A 27,157-nucleotide genomic window follows, 5' to 3' on the forward strand; every position below is an offset into this window, starting at 1 on the left:
AATCAAAGGATCCGCTGTATCATTATTCACTACAAAGAAATCTTTTATGAATTTGTTTGTTGTATCTATAAACTCTTTATCCTTCAATAGCTTCTGATTTAATTTCCAGTATCCTGGACCCCTATGAAACGTTGTGGTACAAATGCTCAAGGTTATAAGATGATGATCTGACCTAAATCTCTCTTTAATCTCGACTTTATTCATTTTTGGAGTCAAAGAAAATGATGTTAAGAAATAATCTATTCTGCTAGCCTGATTTCCTCGTCTCCATGTATATCTTGTTTGCTTTGGATTTCGCAATCGCCATATGTCAATTAAATCTAGTGAGGTCATGAGGCCAGAAATAGCATTATATGCTCTAGAATGATAATTCTTAGTTTGTATGCCTTTTCGATCCAGATCTACATCCAACACAGTGTTGTAGTCTCCTGTCATTATCAAATTTTTTATCATGTAGTTTTTCTTTTCTTGCAACATGTTGAATATATCTTGAAAGAAGAGTGGATCATCAGAATGAGGTGCATACAGATTTACTAATACAAATTCTAGGCTATCCACCAATATATCTTGTATAATATATCTACCTGCTTGATGTATTATTGTATCTTTGACCACAATATCTACTTCCTTTTTATACATTATCATTACAACTTTAGAATTTGAGCATCCGTGTGAAAAGTATATGTTATCCCCTCCACTCTGTTTTCCATTTAATCTCATACAGTTGGGTAGAGTGAGTCTCTTGTAAACAAAATATATCATAGTTTTTATCCGTAAGCCAACTAATAAAGTGTCCCCTTTTCTTCCTATCAGCTAAACCGTTACAGTTGAAGCTTGATATTACTAACTTAGACATATTTGATCTTCAGTGGATTCTATACTTTCATGATTCTTGAAAAAAAAAAAAGGATGGAAATAATAATAGTGACACCAAAACAACGGGAAGGGGCTGAAAATATTACCTGTTTCTTCCATCCTCTGATGATATATTTTCTATTGTCATATTTCTCTCCCTTTTTAAATAGCGTCTAAGAGAAACATTTTACTATAACAAAACATCCAATCCCAATTTATGAGCGCAAAACTAAGAACAAAAGATCATCATTTTTTTATTTTCTGCATTGATGATCTTTTGTTCTTAGTTTTGCGCTCATAAATTGGGATTGGATGTTTTGTTATAGTAAAATGTTTCTCTTAGACGCTATTTAAAAAGGGAGAGAAATATGACAATAGAAAATATATCATCAGAGGATGGAAGAAACAGGTAATATTTTCAGCCCCTTCCCGTTGTTTTGGTGTCACTATTATTATTTCCATCCTTTTTTTTTTTTCAAGAATCATGAAAGTATAGAATCCACTGAAGATCAAATATGTCTAAGTTAGTAATATCAAGCTTCAACTGTAACGGTTTAGCTGATAGGAAGAAAAGGGGACACTTTATTAGTTGGCTTACGGATAAAAACTATGATATATTTTGTTTACAAGAGACTCACTCTACCCAACTGTATGAGATTAAATGGAAAACAGAGTGGAGGGGATAACATATACTTTTCACACGGATGCTCAAATTCTAAAGTTGTAATGATAATGTATAAAAAGGAAGTAGATATTGTGGTCAAAGATACAATAATACATCAAGCAGGTAGATATATTATACAAGATATATTGGTGGATAGCCTAGAATTTGTATTAGTAAATCTGTATGCACCTCATTCTGATGATCCACTCTTCTTTCAAGATATATTCAACATGTTGCAAGAAAAGAAAAACTACATGATAAAAAATTTGATAATGACAGGAGACTACAACACTGTGTTGGATGTAGATCTGGATCGAAAAGGCATACAAACTAAGAATTATCATTCTAGAGCATATAATGCTATTTCTGGCCTCATGACCTCACTAGATTTAATTGACATATGGCGATTGCGAAATCCAAAGCAAACAAGATATACATGGAGACGAGGAAATCAGGCTAGCAGAATAGATTATTTCTTAACATCATTTTCTTTGACTCCAAAAATGAATAAAGTCGAGATTAAAGAGAGATTTAGGTCAGATCATCATCTTATAACCTTGAGCATTTGTACCACAACGTTTCATAGGGGTCCAGGATACTGGAAATTAAATCAGAAGCTATTGAAGGATAAAGAGTTTATAGATACAACAAACAAATTCATAAAAGATTTCTTTGTAGTGAATAATGATACAGCGGATCCTTTGATTATATGGGATGCTTTTAAAATACACCTTAAGGGGACACTGCATTCAATACAGCTCAAGGAAAAATAAAAATCGTTTGGAGACAGAAAAAATATTGATAGCTGAGATAGAAGATTTAACAGAACGGGTAGACAATAATACAAATGTGTCACAAGCTCTACTGGACATTCTTGAGCACAAGGAAAGAGAGTTAGAAAGACTATGTGCAGAGAAAGCCAACATATCATATTTGAGAAATAGAATAGAATGGCTGGAAAAATCGGGAGAGATCAACCAAATATTTTTTAAATCTGCAGTATAAAAACACTGTAAAGAAAAATGTTTTGAAGCTTGTAGTAGGAAATAAAATCATTGAAAAAACCAAGGGAAATTTTGCTGGTACAACATAATTATTTTTCAAAATTGTACTCCTTACAGAGCCCACCAGAGGATTTATTGCCTCAAAATACTAGCCCCAATTCTCAAGACGATAATACCGTAAAGTTAACAGAGAAAGAAAAAAATCTTGTGAGGGACTTATTACGCTGGATGGAATTACATCCAGCTATTAACTCCTTTGAAAAAGGTAAAAAGTCCAGGAGCCGATGGCATACCTGTAAACTTTTATCAAACCTTCTATGAGTCTGTTAAAACACCTTTGCTGAACACCTTCAACTGGTCATATAGCAAAAAACAACTTACAGAAACTCAACAGGAAGGTTTAATCTCACTATTATTGAAACAAGATTCAGGTGGAAGGTATAAAGATCCCACTACTCTAAAGAATTGGAGGCCAATCACACTACAATGTAACGATGCTAAAATATTAGCCAAATGTCTTGCAAACAGATTAAAACTAGTACTGCCCAATATTATTCATCCAGATCAGTGTGGCTTCTTACAGTGTCGATCTATCAGTGACAGTATTAGACAAATAATTGAAATAATTGAATATTATGACTCAACAAAAACCTCTGCTTTCATTTTTTTTTTTTTTTTTGCTGCCTTTGAGAAAGCTTTTGATAAAGTACGTTTGGATTTTATTTATAAATGTTTAGAATATTTTAACTTTGGAGACTCTTTAATTAGTTGGATAAAAAGTAATGTATAGTAATCCAAAGTGTAAAATAATAAACAATGTTTTTTTTCTGAAACAATTAAGCAATATAGAAGATTGAAAGAAGGATGTCCACTGTCTGCGTATCTATTTATTATAGCTATAGAAATCTTAGCACAAAAAGTAAGAATGAATAACAACATAGAAGGTTTGAGAATAAATAGTTTGGAATCAAAAATATCAATGTATGCGGACGATGTAAACTTTCAAAATCAACCAAATGTTGCATCCTTTACTGCATTAGTTAAAGAGTTGAATAACTTCTCAGTAATTTCCTGACTAAAACCTAACTATGATAAATGTACTGTGCTGCGAATTGGATCTCTGAAAGGTACAAATTTTAATATCTATAGTAATCTGCCCACTAAAATGGTCAGATGGCCCAATAGATGTCATTGGTATACATATCCCTAAAGACATGGACCTTATCACGAAGGAAAACTTTGATAGAAAGCTACATACAGTAGACAGAAAATTAAAAAGTTTGGGGAATGACTAACTTAACTTTATATGGAAAAAAATAACCGTGATAAATTCCTTAGTGATTCCTCAGTTTATCTATATCCTCATGTCATTACCTACCCCAGGAGAGGAGCTGTTTAAAAAATATGAGCAAAATGTGTTCAATTTCATATGGGGTTGGAAGCCTGACAAAATTAAAAGAGCTTATCTGTATAATGATTACAAACACTGTGGACTTAAATTGTTAAACCTTAAGGCACTCAACTTTGCACTAAAAGCATCCCTTATACCAAAATGTATCTTAAATCCGCAGTGGTTTTCAGCAAAATGATTGAGGTCTGCTCATCCTCTGTTCCACAAAGAACTCTATCCTTACCTCCAGTTAACTGCTTTTCAGTTCACTATATTAAAGAGAAAGTCATTTCCATACTTATCCGGCTTTTTGGACGAGGCCATAGTCAGTTGGTTTCAATACCAATATCATCAACCAGTGTGAAGTTATGAAATCCAGAGCCAAGTGTTGTGGTATAATAGAAATATTTTGATTAATGATCACCGTATCTTTATTGAATCAATGTTTGAAAAAAGGAATATTATTTATAAATGACCTCTTGAATAGTGGGGGCGAAATCAAGACTTATGATGAATTTAAAATAGTATACGGTAATGTTTGTGACCTTTTTACATTTAATCAACTCTGTGCAGCTATACCTCAGATCTGGAAAAGGAAGCTATTATTATGTACAAAACAAGTGGCATGTTACCCCTACATTAAGGACACAACATGGATGAATAAGACAAAAATAAACAAGAAAATATATCAGTTATACATGCAACTTAAACACATTTCTGCTACACCAGTAGCTATCCAGTCAAAAATGGGGGTATTTGTTAGACAAATGTATCCCATGGAGGAAAGTATATGCATGTATTTACACAACTTCTTTTGATGTCTCCATTAGAATTTTACAACTAAAACTAATCTACAAATTCTTGCCTACTAAGAGAATGCTAAAAAAAATTAAAATGGGGCATCCAACAAGGTGACATATGTAGATTGTGTGAGGAGGAAGAGGAGTCAGACATTCATTTATTTTTGGTATTGTAAGGAAGTTGCATTATTTTGGATTAACGTTGAAAAAAGTGGATCTCAGTCTACAAATCAAATTTCTATAGTTGTCCTTTATCTATAATGTTTGGTGATTTAAGGGGTGATGAAAAAAAAAAAGGAAAAGACCTGAACAACATCATCATTACGATGGGGAAAGCATTTATATTTAAAGCTATAAAAAGACAACAGTTAAACACTGAACATTTCAAAATGTTTTTGAAACATCAGTGGGTTCTTGAGAGGGATGTTAATAGAAATAAAAGAACAGAATATCATTTTTGATCATGGGTGGGCTACTTTGAGTCAGGGTGAGGATTGGAGTTAAACAAAATTAATTAATAAGTAATGTCGACAAAAAGGTCAACTAAAGGGATGTAAATATGTCCTTTTTTTTTTTTTTGTCTGTAAAATAGAATAGATAACTGTGTAAGCGAATGTGTCTAAGTGGATATCTATATGTAAGCGGGTGTGGATATAGACATATGTATATACTGTATGTGTGTGTGTGTGTATCTACACACATAGTCAAAATTGTTGGTACCCTTCCGTTAAAAGAAAGAATAAAAAAAAAACAATGGTCACTGAAATAACTTGAAACTGACAAAAAGTAATAATAAAAATTTATTGAAAATGAACTAATGAAAATCAGCTAATGTTTTTGAATTTTGGTTCAGAATCATTTAAAAAAACAAACTAATGAAGCTGGCCTGGACAAAATGATGGTACCCCTAGAAAAGATTGAAAATAATTTGACCATAGGGGCACATTAAACATTGGCTGTGTCTAAGTGGATATCTATATGTAAGCGGGTGTGGATATAGACATATGTATATACTGTATGTGTGTGTGTGTGTGTGTGTGTGTGTGTGTATCTACACACATAGTCAAAATTGTTGGTACCCTTCCGTTAAAGAAAGAATAAAAAAAAACAATGGTCACTGAAATAACTTGAAACTGACAAAAAAGTAATAATAAATAAAAATGTATTGAAAATGAACTAATGAAAATCAGCTAATGTTTTTGAATTTTGGTTCAGAATCATTTAAAAAAACAAACTAATGAAGCTGGCCTGGACAAAAATGATGGTACCCCTAGAAAAGATTGAAAATAATTTGACCATAGGGACACATTAAACATTGGTATCATGGTGTGTACCACACTGAACATGGACCACAGAAAGCTAAGGAGAGAGTTGTCTCAGGAGATTAGAAAGAAAATTATAGACAAGCATGTTAAAGGTAAAAGCTATAAGACCATCTCCAAGCAGCCTGATGTGTTTAAGCAGTTGATCGCACGCTAAAATACCCAAGAAATTTGTCCCATTAATAATTATTTTTCTAACAATGCTAGTTAGTTCTATAGTATTCATAGTGTTTTAGTAGTAGTCCATGAGCCATTTTCTCCTGTTTGAGCCAAAGTGGACTTAATGGCAGACAACCCCGGAGGACACCAAATCATAAAAAAGTGAGACTGGAATATGCCAAAATGCATATTGACAAGCCACAAAGCTTCTGGGAGAATGTCTTTTGGACAGATGAGACAAAACTGGGGCTTTTTGGCAAGTCACATCAGCTCTATGTTCACAGACGCCAAAAATGAAGCATCCAAAGAAAAGAACACTGTACCTAATGTGCAAAATGCAAGAGTGGCGTTAGGAAAAGCGTCCTCTTCAAAAGTTGTGAAGTTTGGTAAACACGACCTCAGCTGAATGCTGACTATATACACAAAGTGTAGGTAAAAGATGGAGCTAGTGACATCTCATGAATACGCATGGTTGACAGGCCTTGAGGTTGCCCCATTCACACTACATACATTTTTTTTTTTTTTTTAAAAACCCACTATATTGTAACTCTACCGACATTGCACCGCTTTTTTTTTTTTGGGAGATGACTACAAGCAAAATTAGTGGTGTACTAACACACATCTACCAATTTAAAATGTTAACAAATCATTACAGCACAGATACATCTCCTAAAGAATTTTAGGAGATGGCATACAAGAGATGACCCCCATCCCGCTCACATCCACCCCATTTGTCCCTGGATACATGCTGATATCTATTACAAACAATACCACCCCATACCCCACCCCCTCTCACAGATACATCTCATAAAGAATTTTAGGAGATGACATGAAGGAGATGACATACTTCCCTTCTCACACCATTTGTCCTGGATACATGTTAATATCGACTACGAACAACGCTAATCCATACACCCTCTCACAAACAAACATATGGTTACAGGATCCATGCTGCTATAGCCTGCAAACAGTACCAACCACCACAGCATCAAAAGCCATAAACATTTTGACCACAGCACACTAGGCTTTGTTTGAACTTTTAATGATACTGTAATAAAAAAGACACCTCTTGGATACAACGGAGTTCACATATAGGTATACAACTGTGTTTTGTTCACTGAACCAGTATCCACAGGAGGGGGTCTTCTTTTGTTTACTGAGCAACTGATAACATCTTGGATACAACCGACTTTTTTTTTTTATCTGACTCAGGATCAACAGTATGGGTCTTCTGTGGAAACACCAAAAAGCAAAAACATTTGGTCACAGGGACCAGGGGTTTGTTTGAACTTTTAATGATACGGTAATAAAGACACATATTGGTATACACCTGTATTTTTTATCTGCATCAGGATCCACAGGATGGGGTCTTCTTTTTTGTTGTGGAGCAACTGATAACACATACAGCAGACACCTTTGGACAACTACCAATAATTAACATCAGCCCTAGGGTTACAAAAAGGACACCAGGGTCACCAAGGGTTCACCTGTATCCCCACACACAAACACGCACGCGCGCGCGCACGCTCACGTGCACGCGCATTTCACATGCACGCGCAAACGCACCAGTCTTATACTACTCATACTTCCCAGTGGAAGACAATGGATTAAGTGGTGACATAATATAACTAACAACTAGTTGATCATCCACAAACTACGCCCTCTAGATGTTTAACTAAAGGATCACCGGTGCAAGCCCCTCTGCAAATTGCCAGGTGAGTTTTCTGAGGCGCTGTGCTCCCAGTGTGCAAAACTAATGCAGCATCCAATGTGATATTACAGAAAGGCAATGACTGCAGTTGTTGGACTTCAGACATCAGAGCCACAAAGATTAGAAGTGATGGATTTTCTGTTCTCCCCCATTTAGCATGCTTGTGTCCTTGGTGAGCATGCCATTAACAGTTGACTTATAAATGCCCACACAGAGAATTGCAATGAAATAGAGTGCTAAATGAAAAACACAAATATCTGCTGTGATTAAGCCGCCAAGAACATTGAGTGAAATCATACATTCATGTTTCATTCTTTTATTTATTACTCCTTTGCCTAACTAGTGATTGCTATGATGCTAACGTCTGTCCACAAGGCAGAGTTCATCTTTCGACACTGCAATCAAGGTACTGAGGTGAGAGACTGTGATAGAAATGACTCAGTAATGATATCAAGAATTAAATAAGGTGAGCCAACCAGAGCTGCCTTGAGTCTGTCTCACTGGCTTTAATTGTGAATCATAAATTTCACACGGGCACCCTAAGACATGTGTTCCCCGAGAACACAGACACGTCTGCTCATGACTGGCTGTAACAACCAGGCATTTAAATTTAATGGTGTCGAATGTCAGGCATGACTACAATCAGGGATGATAAAAGTGGGAATGAATGAAAGAAAATAATGCATTATGATTGCAGAGGAGAGAATGAAAAGAGCGATCATTAATATTCTTTTGGGAATAGTATATATATAATAGAATAGAATTATTGTATGAGAGTCAGTCTGAGTACTGCATGAACACACATGTGGGTGTGCATACAGTGTGTGCACATTTTGTGAACGCTTCTGAGCTGCTGAATGCAAGCTGGAGAGTTGTTTTACTTCAACTTTATTTCAATCGTCACATAAATGAAATTTGACCTCTACTGCATTTAACCCATCCCAAGCATTTTAGGAGTAGTGGGCAGCTGTAAGCGCCCGGGAAGCAACTTTGGGTTCAGTGTCTCGCTCAAGGACAGGAGGAAGAGGGGCCGGGGATTGAACCGCCAGCCTTGGGATTAAATGACGACCCGCTCTACACCCTGAGCCACAGATGCCCCCACAGTGACGCTGAGCTTAGAGGAATAACACTCAGCCGATGTGTCAGGGATCGCTCTTAATTACCTCCAATCTGAGCGCCACTGTTTGTTTCACAGACTAATGACTTAGATGGGGATTAAGCACTTGGCACTGTGCTAATTAGCCTGCTAGCGCTCCCTGGGCATCCCAACGTGAGCCTCAGACAAAAAGCCATCAGCCACGGGAAGGCACTGTTAGTTTTTTTGACCTCCCTGCTTACACACCCTCTCCTCTCTTATCATTCAGACGTGTTGGGGTGGATGGTTGGGTGGACAGCGTCATGCTGAGGAACATTTAGTGGTCAAGGAACAGCATGTATAGGTCTGTTCAACGGTGGAGGAAGTATTCAGATATTTTACTCCACTACAGGGAAAAGTCCATCATTCAAAATCCTAAAAAAGCACAGTATCAGCACAATGTACTTAAAGTATCAAAAGTAAAATAATTCTTTTTTTGGTGGTTTGTTTTACTTTTCTCTCATCTTCCTCTTATTGTAAATTATTGGATAACTTTTGGATCTGAAGTAAAAGGAAAATCAAACACACACTATGTGACAAGGAGCCCCAACTAGACAGTACTTCTATGTAAAAGGTCACAAACCAAAAATGTTTGGAACCACTGGTTTAATATTTAACAATTTGTTGTATTTCATAATCTTTATATAAAATCTTAATCTGAAATGAAACTGTGAAAGGAGCTGTAAAATAATGTAGTGGTGTAAAAAGTACAATATTTCCTTCTGAAATAATCCATCCATTTCCTTCTGAAATATTGTAGTCTAGAATTATAAAGTAGCATGAAATAAAGTACTACTCAAGTAAAGTACCTAAAAATTGTACAGTACTTGAGTAAATGTACTTTCTTTATTCCTTAATTTCCTTTTTTATTCCTTCATTGTTTCCATTTCTTGTATGAAAGATGCTATATAAAGAATGTCTATTACTATTGATTTTATAGCTATTTGAACTATTATTAAAGAAAGTTTAATAATAATTCAATGCATCGATAATTCTCAAACTCTGATTTGTTTGATTTTAATTATTTTAAGTGGACCGCCATGGGTATTTGTTTTTTTGGTGCATATGTGTGTGTGTGTGTGTGTGTGTGTGTGTGTGTGTGTAAGTTATCTTTATCTGCTCAAAGTCAAAATCAATGCATCAGCTATCAGGGGCATCAGAGCTCTATAATGAAACATTGATGAGAATTTTGTCAGGATCAATCAGATTGATGAAAAATAATTGGAAACTGGTTCAGGCTGAGTTTACAGTAGCTTCTGTCCTTTGCAGGGCTCATATTAACAAGGTTATATTGTATTAATATGTCCCTCACATACGAGTAACTATCTCATATTCATTTAAAATCTCTTCTTCTGTTCTCAGTGTTTTGTTCTCTAGTCCCAAGCAAGGTGCTATCTGAAATCTGCAAATAATTAACATTCTCTGAATCATATCTTCTAAACATAATAACATTAACATACACCAACATGTTCCTACATTGTTCAACTTCAGAAAGAAAGATTAAGAAAGAAAAGAAAAACATTTCCTCATTCCCCTTCAGTTCTTTGATTTAATTACTGTTGTGCTGTTGTCTGACCCTCAGGAGAGCCTATGGATTAAGCATCATAATTAAGCAAACACACACTGAAAAACCTTGCTGCACCCGGTTAGATCAAAACTGCGGGGCTTAATTAAGCAATCAATTCTTTATATACAGTATATATATATATATATATATATATATATATATCTTCTTCTTATTGATTTGATACTGTTTTCTTGTCTGAAAAAAAGAACTAATTTCTATTCTCATATCTTCCAATTAAATTTAGTTACCTGTAAACACACTTCTCAGAGATAGGCAGTTGGCTCTGGTTGCGAGCCATTCGTGTTTCTTGCAGAGAGAAAACACAGATGAACATGCATAGTTCTAATATTCAAACTGCCAGTATATAGCGCTTTGGGGCGTAGCCAGTTTAATTGTGCAGATTTTTTAGCTAATTGTAGAAAAAAAGGTAAGATAGTATGACATATATTGTACATTCACAAAGCAAATTTGTGCAAAAAAGTAATTGAAACATGTTTCTGCTTTTGGGGCAAAGTGGTTATGAACCATATGCTATCTGGTGAGGAGAAAAGAATTCTCCTTCAAATAGGAGTGTTTTGTTTTTTGCATTTTATTCCCTTACAGGAAATTACCTTGAACATGTGATGGAATATACAATATTTACTTGTCTATTCAGATTTACATTTCACAAAGAAAGTGCACAACAAATATGAATTGGTTAATTTATTACTGTACCCCATTTGTTGAATTAATATGATACTAATGTAAAGATCTCTGTTGGCAGGTTGTACACAAGTGCATATTGTTTAACAGCACACTGCATGTATCTAATCCACCAAATTAAGTGCTATTTTATTGTTTATTTTATTATGGTTTATATAATTTTATTGTTAAGTCACCAGACATCTGTTAGAGGTGCTAAATTTGATATCCAGATTATTAATAAAGCAGCAAACAGCTATTTGCTATGTAAAGATATAGAGGAGTAATGTCTACCTGTCACTCTCCCTCTGTGTGTCTTGTAATCTGAGTTTCTCCTTGCTTTGTTGACATAGCCGGGCCGGCCGCGTAAGCTTTTAGTGCATGTTTGTGCGTGTGAGGGTACCCCAACGGCTAGCTCACGGCCGCTGCTCTGCCATGCTCCAATACACCAGTTACAGCTGATAACGACACGCGAAAGCTGTGGCGCGAAAGCGTAGCACCCACCCACTGTTCCCCCTGAGGTTAACACTGTTATGTCTGTCAGCACTTTCAGCGTTATTTGCATTGTTAGCGCTCTTAGCACCGTTAGCTGCAAGCCACACGACTCGCCGTCGTCATGTTCAGAGCCGTTGAGAGGCAATAGAAATGCTCCCAATCCCGTATTTAGCATCTTTAACTCAATATGCAATACTAGGAACATTTTGATTGCTTAACCCGTTCAGATCCCCGACCATTTCAATAACTTTTCTAGGATGTCTAGATCTATGATTACTGTCATTTGACTCCACCCAAATGCACAGACTTATTTGATTGGATGTCTATGAGCCAATAGTGTTCTACATTGTCTAAATTGGCCTGCAGGTAAAGCTACACCCTGTTCAGCAAGAATGGCCGACCGTGAGGCAATGAGGCAAGGAGGAAGCCTAACACATAATTAAGTATTTAAATGCACTCCTATATCATTAGCAATAAAAAAAAAAAAATGTAGAGTTGAAATCCACCATTACAATATTTTTTTGTTTGGAACATAATTGGATTCTGAACGGGTTAGTTTAGTGTTTAGTGGCAAAATCAGGTTAACGCTTGAGCTCCTTGGACTCACGTTACTAACAAGAATACAACAGAGAATTCTTTCATGCCCCGTGCTGATACAAGTCCACCACTAGTTTTAATCTTCAGGTGCAGATGGACTCCTCCTCTCTGCTCCTACTGACGCATCCTACAGCAAATGAGCCATCAAAAAAAAAACTCTGGATGTGACATGAGCTTGAGCTGAATCTGAAGCCTGCATGCCGTGCAGAGAGAGAAAGGTGAGAGGCGTGGCTCCCAGCGAGCCTCCTTTCTGTTCTGAGACAGTTCCACCACAATGCTCTCTGGACGAGGCCAAACTGCACTATCTGTCAATTAAATAGTCCGTAATCCAGGAAACCATGCTGCTGTCCACCTGCTACACTTTGAGCTCCACCCCGAGGGGCCGGATGGCCGTGAAAGCAGTGCAATCAAAGAACATGATTGCCATCATGCAACCACCTCTCTGGGTGGGAATAAGCCCTGTGGAGCTGGTACGTGATGAAATTGTCCACAGTCATTATGGTACTCCGTCTGAAAAGAGTGTACTACATTTGAATGGAATAGAATGTATTTACTTTTATATTATGATGTGATATTATTTTTTCTAGATTTAACTTCTGTAATCTCCAGTTGGACCACTGAGGATTTACCTGAAAGGTACAAAAAGCAAACCCATATTTTGTTGTCATTTATAATCTTTTATATATCTATATTTGTGCTCCTTGCTCCTTGTTTTTCATTTTTTCCCCGCTGTCCCATTTCTACAAAGCCTGCACACTCTTATCAGGAAATAGTGGACTGCTAGGTCTAACCTGCCTTTCTCAGCATACAGCAGCGGCACAGCAGGATAACAGCAATCAAACACATCATTTCAGTGGTGTTTTCTCAAAAGAACTCTTTGATTGCTCACTGAAGCTGGAGTTTTCTTTGGCTAAAATGGCCATGGTTGAATCGACTGTTGTCTCCATCAAGATCTACAAAATATCCCAATTGATTTGATAAGACAATCATTAAATAAGTGGCACTTGTAGAATGTGACTAAAACATGTTCAGCTCTTTCATTACAACATGTTTGTGCAACAGCAGCAACTATGTTTTTAGTTCCCCCTGCATGTTTTATTTATTAAAGGTACAGTGTGTAGGATTTGGTGACATCTAGTGGTGTGGCTGCAGATTGCAACCAACTGAGTAACCCTCCGCTCACTCCTCCCTTTCCAAGACTGCGGTAACGTGAGCCGCCGATTGTGAAACCGTGGTAACGCCGTGGTATCTTTCAGGACCTTTGCCTTGCCTACTGTAGGGGCAACAGACGGTGGCTGGCGGTAACACGGTTTCGCACTCTGCGGCTCACTTTACCGCAGTTTCACAAGCATATTGGAAAACTACGGTGGCCTGCAGGTAACATAAAAACGTGAAAGGCTCTTTCTAGATTCTCAAAGTTTTTGGGGCCAGGGACTCCTTAAAGGGGAGAAAATTTAAACACATTTTCAATTTGAATCATGTTAACACCACTATGTAACCTTCTTCTACCTTTATTTATTCAGGGGATTCACTGAGAGCAAATGCTCTTCGTTTCAGGAACACCCTGATCACATTCACACAGTTACACATTCACACCTGGAAGCTGCCCAGTAAAAGCACAGTCTGATCTGCAGGCCACTGAAAAGGTCGGGGCTAAGTGCCTTGATCAAGGGCACCTCAGTGGTGGGTAATGAGGGAGGGGCAAGCGCTGCTTTTCACTTTCCCCACCTAGATTTATCCTGCCGGTCCAGGGGATTGGACTGGCGACATTCCGGTCTCAAGCTTGCTTCTCTAACCTTAAGGCCACCACTGCCCCAAAATTATATCATATCACTTTAGCTCAGCTGCCTTCATGGCTTCGTTTGCTGGCACCTGAAGACACGCGATGCATTTTGGTCTCCTGTCGCTGTCGCTTGATATAACTGTCGTCATATATATAATATATAAATATTGAAATGTCACCTTTGAACACATTTGTTTCGTTCCCTCTTTGACGTCCTCTCTCCCTGCTCCCTTTTACACGGACACCATGACGCCTGTGAAGAAATACAGTCTTTTTCTCTCTTTTATTCAAGATTATTATTTTGTCTCATCAAAGCCAGTCCCTCTGTTAAATCCACTGCTGTAATAGACTTATTATGTGAGCCCACCAAGGTGGTGAATTCTATTTCTGGCTCTTCCTGTGAAATTCATATTCATTAATCAGAACCTTCTTTGAGGCTTTAGAAATGCAGGTGACTTTCACTGAAGCAGCCGGCATGGGAGAATAACATGCGGCACCTTAAATTGGATGAATACATGCATAGAAATTTACTCAATATACGCACATACATTCTCATTACGTTCTTATATTACACAGGAGATATCACATAGACACGGGGATCGATAATAGAAACATACAGTATACTATATGCTTAATGTATGCTCACAAAAAGGGGGAAGGAAACTTCAGTGCTGCTGGTGTAATGGCCATTTGTATTCTGCCTACACTACAGACCGTATTAGCAGATTAGAGGTCATTAAAATGCTTCGAAATCAATTGAGGCTATAATTACTTATTAATAAATGGGACATTACAACTTGATGTATGTATTGGCAGGAAGGTTAAGGCTTGCTGATTGTTGTTAGTGACTTTTTTTGTCTTCATTTGTTACTTCTCTTGTTTTCACAGTTGCTGACCAAGGTCATTTCTAGTCTTTGATACACGGCTTTTCTGGCAGCATGTCTAGAGGAGTTTATGTGATTCATCCATGTACAACAGTGTCAGGTAAAAAAGAAATCTCAGTTGTTGAGTTGGAGACATTTTTCTTCACTCATTCATGAGGCTCCATGTGTTCTACTAGCTGGTGAGAGGTCACTGTTGTTCACACCAGGATGTCACATGATGAGAGCTGCCTGTCCTGTACTCCAAGACGTGTATCAGGGTCAAGGGTTAAGGTGGGAATTGTTGTGCAATAATCTGGAAAGTGGTAATAGCTATAAACAGATTCTGCATTCACATGTAGAATCTGTAGGCAACTGGACAAGATTTTGGTATAAGAAGCGTTCTGGTTTCTGTTTGTAGTCTGAGTAATATTGACCAATACTGACGTTCGAGCAGGTTTTGGTTGAATGCAGGTAAACAGTTCATGTGGAGAGCAGGAGAGGCGGAACGCATTGGCCGAAATCAAATCTCTAAACCCACCGGCTATCGTCTGACAATGATTTGTCTGACGAGCTTTTTATTGGTTTAAAATTAGCTTGTAAACTGGCTACTTGTGAAACAATCTGTTCGTACTCGTCGTCTCTCAACTCCAACTCCAGTCTCGCAACTGAAATTGCTAACTGGACTGTAAACAATGAGCAGCGCATGAAAAAGTAAGTCCTGGCCCTTATATCTGCTGGTTACACTGGAACCCCAGAGGCATATCAGTCATCAGACCGATAGCAGATGGGTTCCAAGATTGGGAAAGTAGTGACACCAAAAATGGGAGGCCTTCTGGAAGTCCATTCCCCGGATGATGTCCTCTTCTGCCAGGCTGGGCCAATGGGGGTGTTGGAGGAACACACATTGATTGCCTATAAAGAGAATGTACAGCATGTAAGTTTTTACATGTATACACGTTTTAATCGTTTTTTTATTGATAATGTGTGAACAGGTTGTAACCTAACCCTGAAAAATGAGACCTTCTACAACTTTCTGGGTTTCCTCTATCAGCCCGTAGACTGCTTTTAATGTGAAGAACCTGGGCCAGTTATTCCGAGAAAATCCAACGGATGTGACGTCGAAGAAAAAGTGATCCCAGCCACATTATTTTCTTAAGAAACGTATTTACTGTATCAAATTAGTAGCATATAGCATGATTTCTAGAAGATGGAGTTGCTCTTGTACAACTTTATTGTGACCTTAATGACCTCGCCAACTCTAGTGAGGGGGTTAATCATTTCCATCTCAATATATATAGTTTTTGGTAGATTGATGACCCAGTGAGCAACATACAGTATAGTACAATACATACCTGTTAAGTGGTATGAATGTCATTAGCGTCTGAAATAATGCCCTACTGTATGTCTCCAGTAGATTCAGCTTACAGCATGCTAAGTGATGTTTGGTAAAATCACTCTCAGACAGTGAGAAAATTAGATTTTGATATGTGAACACACTCAGGCAGTTGATATACAGTAGGAGATCAGTGTGCCGTCACAAACTGTGTGGAGAATACAGTCCCTTACAGTAAATCAGACTGGAAGCTGCCAGATGCAAAAACGGCAGTGTATCATTTGCTCAAAGGCACTTTCATTCAATAAAGCACATTAGGCACCAAAAACAAACACAACAAATCTATAGAGGTAGTCCCTGGAAGTTCTTGTTTCTCTTTGCCTGTTTGATGCCGCCTGAGGAAGAGTGGTGAGCCTGTAAAGCATTATGATTTATTGTTCTATGGGTAAAATCCAGTTAAATATATACAAATTCAAACAACTTTTAATTTACAGGGACTTTGTTCCAGTGTTATGTGTGGCAGCCTAAAGGTGGTGAGAAGCAATGATTACATCACTGTGCAGCAGAATGTGTGGCGGCTCACCTCACAGCTAAATAAAACAAACCATGGCGTAAGGCTGCAGTGCGTTACATTTCCTTTTTAGAAAACATTATAAATTGACAGGCCACAATAAATGACAATAACTGCTGTTTGAAAAACTACTACTATCACTACTTTGAACAGTTTTTGCATATGTTTGCATTACTGCAAGGAAAATGATCCATGGATGGCATGTGCATGGATTTTATTCACTGAACAAGTTAAGTTAACTGTGAGGTGTTCATTGATGTATTTCCTAATGCAGTTTAGGCTATGTAGCACATGATGCTTCTTTCTTTTGGTGTAGACTATGGGGTACTTTGACGATTCTTTTATCATTATTATCACTACCAGTGGTGGAAAAAGTACTCAGATCTTTTACTTCAGTAAAAGTAGCAATACTACCGTGTAGAAGTACTCTGTTACAAGTAAGAGTCCTGCATTCAAAATGTTACTTGAGTAAATGTACAAAAGTATTTGCATCTAAATATGCTTACAGTACCAAATGTAAAAGTACTCATTACGCAGAATAATGTATATTATTGGATTATAGTTATTGATGCGTTAATGTGTTCATCACTTTAATGTTGCGGCTGGTAAAGATGGAGCTCATTTTAATCACTTTACTGCTGGGTTGTCTAATTTATAATAATACATCATCATTTACATCATCACCATCATCATCATCATCATTTAAACGCAACGCGACTCTCTCTGCTAGAGACCAAATCTTGGCACACCCTGGACCGCTTGGCGCTCCGCAAGGCACCGAGTCCTATGATGGAGAGAACGGGCTCAGCTTCCGCTTCAGACAGTTGATCTGCACACCTGTACCGGTACGAGGCGTCGGTGGGGGGGAGCAGCAGCAGGCCGATGACCCGCTGTACGAAGCTGGGAATGATCAATGCACTCTGACCGATGCTCTGACCCCATGACACACGTTGATTGACAGCCCCCTCATTTGCATAATGAGGCAGAAATGCATAAAGGAATGTAAAAATAAACGTATAAAGGAATGTATAAAGAAAAGAATACAGAAATAAACATGTTTGGGGAAATAAATAAGGGGTGAAATGCAAAGGGAAAATCATGCAGAAATAAATGAATAAATAAATGCACATGCATATGTTTAAAAACAAATAAATAAAGACTAAATGAAAAAATAAATAAATACGTTTAAAAATTAATTAAAAAAAATCCATAAATAAATAAAAGGAGAAGTAAATAGATAAGGTAATTGATATAAAGATAAATAAATAAAGAAGCAAATTAAAACAGAAATGTCAATTTACGCGCTCACGTTTGGCTACGCTGTTCAGACTCAGACTCCAACACAAACTACACGGAAGCACCAAAACCACAAAGTTCTATCTAGTGAAGCCCGTCTTGCAAAACAGTGTTCGCCGCAGTCGGAGGACGCGGGGGAGACCGTAGCTTTGGTCTCCAGGGCCGGAGTCTCAGCTGTACTCTGCTCCTCTGCTCCTCTGCCTGCCTGCCTTCACTCAGCTCGCTCCACCTCATGTGCATGTGCGCACACTCCACACTGCAGAAGACTTTGTAGCTCTGAGAATATCTAGTGAATGTGCAGTGGATGTTTGTGCAGAAATAAATGCTGCAGCTCCTCCAGACCAGCAGAGGTTTCCCGTGTCTTGTGAAGTGACGGGGCTCCGCAGCGAGAAACGTTATCGTCTCCGACCGGGTGCCGGTGTCTCCCTCCGGCCGCGGTCGGGAGGCTGAGGCAGGAAAAGCCAACACTAGGATCAGCATTGATTCATGGAGAGACCTTCGTCTGGTCAGCTAACATTACTGCCAAGCAGCTGAAATATAGAGTGATATTGTGGTTTTAGCTGACGTGTGTCGCCTCACTGTTTTGAGCGATGCTCGTTCATGTCTATGTAGAGCGAAAGCGCGAGCCCGACGCTGACTTTCATTGACTTAAGGGCCACAGGTGTCGCTGTTAACAAGCATTTCTGATTCTTACAAACAGTCCCTTTAATGACACATTTATTTATTTATCGAGTCATTTATTTATTGACCGATGTATTTTTAATTTTGGCAGGTTCCGTCCTCCATATATTAGGAGTATAAAGTAGCAGAAAATGGAAATACTCAAGTAAAGTACCTCATAATTGTACTTAAGTACAGTAATTGAGTAAATGTAGTCTACTTAGTTATTTTCCACCACTGAATAGCCTACTACTAATAGGCTATTATGGAAACGTGGGTGCTGAATGTGCTGCTTCAAATTGTGACTGTCACTAATTGGCCATATAGGCAGTGAACGCACCCCTGCTGACAGCTGTAATAGGTCTCGTGTTGCCTTCCTCGTGTGTATCTGCATGTGCAGCTGAATTGGCTGAACGGGTCAACTTGTGCTTCAAAAAATAAATAAAAAGCTGAAACACTTACTTTTTCACCATAAACGTGTAACAACAGCTCGCCTCCTCCGTCGTCAATAGTGTCTGTCTGCAGGAAGGCAGCGAGTCCAGGAAAGGAAACACCGTATTGAGACGTGGCCCAGTGACCGAGGTTTGGGGCGTCGACTAAACTCACTCAGACCAATCGGAGTTCACGAGGAAACTTTGTAAACAACTCTCACGCTGTTTTAAAGCTCTTCTGCTCTATTTTACTACGAAAAGGTGCGATGCTGCTGCAGCCGAGTGAGCCCAAAGTACCAACACAGGTAAGACGGAGTTGTGTTTATTCACAGTTTTTAATAAAATGCGTGTTTGTGTGCAGCGTGTGCGCGCAAGACGATGGTTTGTGTGTGTTCCCGTGACTCGTAGTAGTAGTAGTAGGAGGAGGCTAGTAGTATCGCTACTGCTGCTGCAAAACAGCTGGCATGGAAGTTTAACAAGCGACGAAGAACAATGTTTTATACAAAACGACAAAGAATACGTAACGCTACATTATAAAACCTTCTTAGAAGATAACATTAGAGGAAGCCTCAATGTAATGACTTCGTCCCTTTACGTTACAGTAAGACGTTAAAGTCCCGTCTACCCAGACACCCCATCGGTCTCTGTCTGTTAGAGTATTTTACTGTCTAGTTTGCTTAAAGTTCGGATTTTACACCGCTAAAAGAGTCATTAGCCTGTGTGGCAGGCATGTTAAAACGGTTTATCAGTAGATGAGATTTTAATTCAATTCGAGAAACGTCTATAAGAAAGTTGTGATTTTCCCTCCTCAGTGGGAGTGAGTCTGATTGTGCAAGAATACAACTTAGAGTTGTCCTGACACTGTGTACTCCCACTGTGAGTGTGTTTATGTATATATACATATATATATATATGTATATATACATGGATGCTACAGTATACATGTACAGTACATGTGTATCTATATACTGTATGTATATGTATATGTGTATTTACTGTATATAGCCTATGCATACAGTATATGTATATGTATATGTATATGTATATGTATGTGTATATGCATACGCATATACATACATACACATACATACACATACAGTATATGTATATATACTGTATGTGTATGTATGTATATACATCAGGGGTGGAACGGTTCACAAAATTCACGGTTCGGTTCATATCACGGTTTTCGGTTCGGTTCGGGACATGTTCGAGGGCGGTCATGTTCTGATTTCAACATGCTTTTAATTTATTTGGCAAACATAAGTTAACAAATGTTTGCCTTAACAATAGTATGGCTTACACAAGGAACATAAACACTTCTTCATTGTCAGATCTTAATTGAAAGAATAGGTCTTCTACGGTAATTAGTGCAAATAAAAACAAATGCAGCTTTGTTATTTTCATATAAATATGATGCAATTATAGACTAAGGCCATTGACATAAAATGAATCATATGCTCAACTAGAACTAAACAAAAAAACAGAACTGTATAACATATGTTTCAATTCCCTGATTATCAGCTCTTAATTGAAAGATTAGTTTTTCCACTCAAAGTGCAGTATTTGGAAAGGAATACGGTTGGATTCCTGTGCCACTGTGTTATTTAAAAATAATTAATAAATATAAAACACATTACAGGGATTGTGCTGTTGCCCCTCTCCAGTTTCTAATCTGTCACTGCTTGTGTCAGTGCATCAGAGATGCCAATAGCAACGCACGACCGCAGCTTCAGTTACACTGCGCATGTGTTATACCCCGTACCTCAAGACCCATGTCCACCCGTGTCCCAGCCTCCTTCCATAGGCGTGGATTTCAATACTTATACGCCCCGAACTGTGACTAGCGAACCGAACGGTTCAAAGTTTTTACCTGAACCGTGACATCCCTAATATATATATAAATATATGTAAAGTGCTATATAGACAAACACTCAGCACACAGGACAACTATACGTTTTTTTCTTGCACAATCAGACTCACTCTTAACCACTTTTTCTTCACTTTTTCCTCAATATATATATACAGTTTATATATACTGTATAATCCCTGGCTGCTCCACTCACATGTCGATGTGGTCGATGTGTCCTTGAGCAAGACACTTAACCCCAAATTGCTTCCGTCAGCTTAGCCATCGGTGTGTGAATGAGTATTTAGATTAGATCAAAGTTGGCACCTTGCATGGCAGCCTCTGCCATCCGTGTGTGTGAATGTGTGAATGGGTGAATGGTGACATGTGTAAAGTGCTTTGAGTTGGAAGACTAGAAAAGCGCTATATAAATGCAAGTCCATTTACCATATGTGCATATGCATATATATGTACATATGCAGATGTGCATGTATGTATACTGTATATGCATATGCATGTGTATATACAGTATATATATATATATATATATATATATATATATATATATACACATACACACACACACACACACACACACATACACGTGTAACTTGGTGCTTTAAAGATATAAAGCCTTTGGCTGATTTTGTCGGCAGGCCTAATTTCAATGAGCAGACTAATGATGGAGCAGAGCTCATTGGAAATCACTCAGCATTTGCCCACTGACTGAGTGAGACAGACCTGTTATTTGGCAGCTGCTTAGCCTCTGAATGTGTCAGAGTGGTGATAAGTGTTAGGTATCAAGAATTGCTGCGAGACAAGAAAATGTGACAATCCATTGACTCAGCAGGTAGACACTGACAGGGGAAAGTGTTAATGTTAAAGTGTTCTATTATGTCCTAAAATCTCCCCATAAACCATTCAAAAACGTGTTAATGGCAGCTGTTTTTTTCCCTATATATTTCTGAATAGCAAGTACAGTCCCTAGGATTTTCTCTCTCTGTCTCACCCACTCACAAACTCACTCACTCACCACAGATTTTAAGTTTCTGTTTAGCCTAATTCAGACATTTCTAGTTGTTGTCCCTGTTTGTGTTCAAAACTAACGTTTCATTCAGTTTTACGTTTTAGAATGTGTAGCTTTTAAGTTTCGCTTTCACTTTTACAACATAGTAGGCATAGTAGGCCCCTAATGACCCGCATCTATGGTGCTTATAGTGATTGATAATGGCTATTTAATGGCCAGATAGTCGGATTGGGTGGAACTCCAGTGGTGCTGAAAGTGTACTGCAATGTAGATGTGCCTTGTTTTGCTGCCTGCTGTTTTACTGTTAGTCTGAACAGCCTGCTATAGGCTATACAAAAGTTTTCATTCTGAACGGATGTGGGCACAACTTTCGTTGTGGAACATCAACATCTGCATGCTCTGTGTTTCCTCAGCAGCACGCCCACCTCAGTTGAAGGAGGGGTTGAGGAAGAAGGGGGAGGGAAAAGCTTCCTGTCAGATTGAATCGGCTGAAGTTTTGGCAGAGACTCAGGCCTGGTGGTGGTGGTGGTGTATTTGTGTGTGGGGTAGGTGGGGGGGGGGGACTACATGCAATCACGAGTTTCTTCACTGTAACTTCTCTGGAAGTGTGACGCATTTCTTTTGAGTACATTCGTGGTTTTCGACAGTTTTTTTCATCTTGATTGTGCTGTATTCTTTGTTGGTGGGTTTCTATTTTGAAGACATGCATCTCAGCTCTGCTCAGCAGTCGCTACTCTGTCACTATTGGACAAACAGCTTTCAGTAAAAGCTTAGCGGGCTGTACGTACTCGCCTCCAAAAGTCCTTGGACCGTGAAACACTTAGTGGTATTTTTGTCTCTGTTTCTTGCAGCCTTTGGCCTCTTGGTATTGTTTTGGATGTAAACTGACACCGTGGCAAAGACGTTAAAATGTAAACTGTGAGCTTTAACTGCGATGATATTTAACCAATATTGGGTAAATCTCTGCAAAGAGAACAATTATTGGTTAGGAAGGATCACAAAATGTCTCTCACTTGTTTTTGCTTACTTTAAACTGCTATTGTTACAATTTTAGATAGATACAATGGAAAGCAAAGCAAAAACAGATAGGAAAAGAATTTCAAAAATACCCTGTAGGAGCCATGAACAATTTCAGAGAGGAGTAATATTTGTATGTTTGTATGTTTCCTGAAGTCGCTACCAAATAAGGTATTTTATTGATTTGACATTTATGAAAAACAAAAAATATCACATAAACCATTTCTGTCTCTATACTGAAGATTGATGTGTGTGGAAATACCACAACTTTTAAATGTGGTGACCAGTTTCCACAAATTCTTTCTCCTTATTCCTCCTCATTATTTACGACTTTGATCTGCAAAACTGATAAAGTCATATGATGTCTAATAGTGAAACTATGACACTCCACAGTTCTCACTTCGCTTATTATGGTCATTTAATATATAGCAACACGTCATCGTCTAAAAACTCCCCGTATGTCACTGATCGGATGCATTTGATAGACCCAAATGCACCTCAGTGGATGGTGAATCTTGCAAGATGAAGTGTGGTCACTTCAACACTCTTCACTTCAATAATATTTTTAGACCTGGGACTTTCTTTTTTACCGCTGTTGGAGTTCAGCTGAAAATCTAAATATTTAACCTGCGTGTCAGTTATCTGATGACACCTTGCAGGGAGATGAGAATTGTTTGTTTTCATGTTGAGCTGCTCTAACAGCAAGCCGAGTTGCCGTCTTACATGAGACGCACCGACGTCATCACTTCCTGTCACGCTTCCTAAACACAAACAAGGCGTATATGTCAGCAGTGACAGACAGACAGACCGCTGTGTTTTGGTGGTTTTATGGCTTTAAATGCACCATGCAGTTGCACTGTGAAGATGCGGTAGTTATTTTAGGAGTTTATTGGCTTAGTGCTTGATGTGTTACAGGAATACAGAATAGTGCTAAGTACATGTGATGAAAAAGTGGTTAAGCCACACTGAGGAAAAAAGCAGAACAGTGTTTATTCATGCATTCAACATGTTGCAGTATCAGAGGAGTTGCAGTTGTGTTTGTGAACAGTATTGTCTTATGTACAAAAGATAACAAAATTGTGTTATTTACAAGTAAAAACTTGTGCGCAGTTTTAGTGATAAACATCAGTTGTTGCTAAACAGTTGCGTTATTTACATGACTTTGTGGTTCAGGCAGTGTCAGATTGTATGTACGGATGTGTCGACTATAGAATTGGACCAGGGTCAACTATGAGATCTAGCAGCTGCTCTGCAGGAAGAACACTGACGATGCTGATTGTACCAGCTGAAATACTGTAGGAATGCACTTACATGGGTTACACATTAAAAGCTTCCATATCGAATGAACTGTCGCCATGTTATATTACAGCCTTTCGTTTGTTCATTTTCTGCTGTTTGTGTGCATCTTAAAGGGGAACTTTGGTATTTTTCAACCTGGACTCTATTTTCCATGTTTTTGTGTAAGAGACTAATGGGAACAACGATTTTTGAAATTGGTCCAGTATTGACGGATAACGCTGTAACCGGCAGCAGCAAACCGAGTACCGATCCGATACCAGTGTTTAATTAATAAGCCTCACTGTGTGGAAGTGACTGGGATCATTCTTTTATCTATAAGTTAACATCAGGCTTGACTTAAATCTTGCTTTTCTAACTTTGTAAAACAAAACTTAATAAATAAATATATAGATACAAATTTAGTGATTTGTTATTTATTTTTAAAATAATAAATCGTACATCAACAATTTGGCAAAAAAATCTTCAAAATGAACAGGAACTACAATTCAAGCATAAATCTTTGTAATGTTGAAACAATTTGTTCAATTCAAATTTAAATTCCAGTATACTGTATAATGTATATAAACATAGAATTGAATTGAAATGATCAGTTACTGATATCCAGCTATTTGAGTCAGTATCGGCCCAATATCCGATCCGGTATCGGTATCGGTGCATCCCTAATCAAGTGTCCATGCATTTATATCTAACTCCACTGTTGAAAGGATATGTGCCTCTGTCACTCCACAAATGCCAACCAAAATAATTGAAAGCTTGGTTTCTTCATGAATCTATGATGCATTGACTACAGCACAGCTTTTATTGCTGTATATTTTTTACATACTGTATTTGTTTACTGTTATTCACAGCTCTGCATTATTAAAAGTAGCATAATGTGTGCCTACTCGCTGAGGCATGTTGTGTTTTTCGAAGCGATCAGTGAAGTAGAAAGATAACTTCTGTTTTTTTGCGGTCGTCGTTACTGACAAGCTGGTAGCTTTTGGTAGTCAGTACAGTGGGTCAGACTTCACAGCTGTTTTGAGATGCGTCTTGTTGTCTGATGAGTATATCAGCTGCTGACACCACAATGTTGTGGCATGTAAATTCCCCTGTGACGTGTCAATGCATTTCCCAAACGTACACTTAGGTGTTATGTCACGAAGTCTGCCGGATATACTTTTAGGTGGTAGACGGGGCCACTTCTCTTGAACAGATTTCTTTTTCAATTGAAACTTATCTTGCAAATGATCGTTAGATATAGTACATGACATGCAGATACACACAGGATGCACACAGAAAAAAAAGATATTTAAAAAAAAAATTATTTTCATGTTATATAGAAAAATTCAGTCTTAGAAACATGTGGAAGAAATTTCCACCTGTTTTCCAAAACTGTTTCTTGTTTCAGACACTTTTTATAAACAAGTGTTGTTGTGATAGAATAAGAAGAATTTCCTTGCTAAAATGTTTGATTTGCTTTGATAAAAAATAGGATATTAAGATTAGATAAATTACTACTATGTTTAGCTATGGGCAGTAAATCTCATGACACATTATAAAGAGCTTTGGCTCCTTTGTTTTATGTGTTCGAGGACTAAACAAATTCAAGGTCTCAGTGAATGTTTCACTCATCTTTGCATGGTATTATCAGGCAGTACTGGATCAATTGTGACTTTTAATTTCACTGCAGAAGAAGCTGTATTGGATTAAGCTTCCCCTTGAGCTCTTTGGATTTTGATTCTTCTGTTTCCAGTTGTTTGTTGACTCCATTGGAGAGTGTAATTAATGTGGCAATGATGTTTACCCGGGGTGTCGTTCATATATGGTAAAACTCTGACCTCTAGTGGTCAGGAAAGGTTGTGCAATATAAGCCATCTCATCGGCATCTCCTGTAGTACGATTGAACATCTATTACAACTGTATTAACCAAGCAGTACTCCCTCTTGGTGAATCAGTAATGTGTATTTAAGATCTTAAAGTAGACTCACGTCTGTCTGGCTATCAACAAAACTATTTGGTATCAACTTGATGCATATGCAAACTGACTTTTAAAAGTAGGTGGCTGATTTATGATTTCACAGCATTCTAGTTGAATGAATGAATGAAAGACTTTATTTCGAACATATAATAAATAAAAACAGATACAAAATAATAACAAACAAAACAAGAGTTATAGTGTCCGAAAAGGAGTAGGTAGAAGAAAAACTTATATTACCCTACCCCTTTCTCACTTCTCCTCTATTAACTCATATATCATAGAATGATAATATAATATAATATAAAAACTATCTCAGATTTATTTACATCCCAAGTTGAATATATGAACAGCATCCCAAATTTATTTACAACCCACAAATACATCCGCAGTTAAAAAGTATATAACCAACCTTTAACACAACTCTTCTTCAACCATGTACCTCCCAAAAATATCTTTCTTGTATAGCTTTTTAAATTGATTTATATTTGTGCTCCCCTTCAACCCATCACCTAACCCATTCCACAAATCCACCCCACAAACTGAAATACACATACTCTTCTTTTTTGTACGAACACAATGCTTTTTAAAATTAAATTTTCCTCTTAAATTATAACCCCCCTCCCTGTCACAAAACATTTTTTGAATATTGCCCGGAAGTGAATTATGTCTTGCTTTAAACATAATTATTGCG

General features: G+C 37.8%; 1 protein-coding gene across 1 annotated transcript in view; it reads left to right on the forward strand.

The window, feature by feature from the left end:
• The first annotated feature begins 19,495 nt into the window (after positions 1-19,495).
• LOC141765712 (G1/S-specific cyclin-D2-like) overlaps positions 19,496-27,157 on the forward strand; it is a 184,646-nt gene continuing 176,984 nt past the window's right edge. Inside the window, exon 1 of the mRNA XM_074631907.1 lies at positions 19,496-19,622. The gene's annotated coding sequence lies outside the window, so the exon portion shown is untranslated. The remainder of the gene's footprint in view (positions 19,623-27,157) is intronic.

Source organism: Sebastes fasciatus, chromosome 4, assembly GCF_043250625.1.
Source record: "Sebastes fasciatus isolate fSebFas1 chromosome 4, fSebFas1.pri, whole genome shotgun sequence".
NCBI classification, from domain to species: domain Eukaryota; kingdom Metazoa; phylum Chordata; class Actinopteri; order Perciformes; family Sebastidae; genus Sebastes; species Sebastes fasciatus.